Source organism: Adiantum capillus-veneris, chromosome 14 (assembly GCF_014529385.1).
Source record: "Adiantum capillus-veneris isolate H3 chromosome 14, ASM1452938v2, whole genome shotgun sequence".
NCBI classification, from domain to species: domain Eukaryota; kingdom Viridiplantae; phylum Streptophyta; class Polypodiopsida; order Polypodiales; family Pteridaceae; genus Adiantum; species Adiantum capillus-veneris.
The window spans coordinates 13326314-13328023 of NC_140944.1; the positions used below are offsets into that span (position 1 = coordinate 13326314).

General features: G+C 43.7%; 1 pseudogene; it reads right to left on the reverse strand.

Moving 5' to 3' along the window:
- Positions 1 to 495: 495 nt before the first annotated feature.
- Positions 496 to 1141, reverse strand: LOC147441925 (elongation factor 1-alpha pseudogene; annotated as a pseudogene).
- Positions 1142 to 1710: the final 569 nt, after the last annotated feature.

Below are 1710 nucleotides of genomic sequence, written 5' to 3' on the forward strand. Positions count from 1 at the left end.
CTACAAGAGGACACACCTCCATCAAGTTATGAACTATATCGACACTCACAAGTGCGCACACCAACAATGAGATACTCATAGGTTAGACCCGTTACCCATGGTGTACATTACCGCTTGCTCTAAACCCTTGGCCCTTCTTGTGTGGTTCACCCTACTCTAGTTTCTACAAGGGGTCAACCTGGTTTGGAGGTCTTCAGCACGAAAGGGCACAAGGCATCAACAATTGTCAATCCTTGAGCACCCACCTACACAACCTAGCAACCTGAAATCACCTAACCCGAGCCTCAACAAAGTAAAGCTGCAGATCAACCTTCACAGTCAAGGGGAGACCTCTTGCATCATCTCTCTCTCTCTCTCTCTCTCTCTCTCTCTCTTTGCAAAAGAGTTGAAGATACCACAAAAATTGCAAGAGGAGTGAAACGTAAATATACATGTCATCAACAAGATGTTGATTATGGAAACATAGGTTTTCAAACGGCTCCATCGTCGCTTTTTTCATCGCAGGCAATGAACGTTCCTCCTCTCGGACACTTTGATGTACGTGATATGTGGCAAACTGTTTCCGTTGGAGTTATCAAGGCGGTTGAGAAGAAGGATGCTTATGTTGCGAGGATGCGAGAAGCTCTTTGTCCAATAGGCAAATGATGTGATCTGGGAGAGAGGGTACTCAGAAAACGTCTCCACAGTCATTGGCTTGGTAGGAATCATCTTCACAAAACCAGCATCACCGTTCTTCAAAAACTTGGGCTCCTTCTCAAGCTCCTTTCTTGAGAGCCTATCAATCTTAGCAATCATCTCAGCAACGTTCACAGTAATATGAGATGTATGGCAATCGATGTATGGCAATCAAAAATAGGGGTGTAGCCATTGCCAATTTGTCCTAGGTGGTTCATAATAATAACTTGGGAGGTAAATTTGGCAGCTTCTATGGCACGGTCATTCTTGGAGTCAAAAGCCACATAGCCACATTTGAGATCCTTGACTGCAACATTCTGGACATTAAAACCAACATTATCTCCAGGAAGAGCCTCAAGAAGGACTTTATGATGCATTTTAAACAAACTTCATAAAGGGCCTTATGATGCATTTCTACAGACTTCACTTCATTGGTGAGGCCAGTTGGAGCAAAGGTAACAACCATTCTAGGCTTGATGACACCAGTCTCAACCCGACCAATAGGTACAATTCCAATACCACCAATCTTGTAAACATCTTGAAGGGGCAGTCCAGAGTGTGGACTCTTGGAATGCACTAATTACAAGATTTTTCCCAAAGGGGTAGGGACAGAAAGCTCTAGTTTGCTTTCAGCAGATGCAAAGTGAGGTCCTCTCTCCAAATGCAATCACCTACGCATGCATCTTGAAGGCATGTGCCTATATGCAAGATGATGATATGGGCACAAAAGTTTACAATTATATTGTTACTCGGAGGTTGTTGAAAAAGATGTCATGCTTGGCAATGTCTTGGTCGATATGTATGCCAAACTTGGTGCACCTGAGAAAGCATAAAAAGTGCTTGAGGAGCTTCCTATCTGGAATGTCGTCTCTTGGAATGTATTGATTGTGGGATGTGTGCAACAAGACCAGGGCTAGAAAGCTCTAGACTGTTTTCAACGGATGATAAGGAAGTTGTATCTATCCAAATTCAGTCACCTATTCTTTCATCTTGAAGGCATGTGGCTCACAGGGGCAGCCCAGAAAGCTCTAGGCT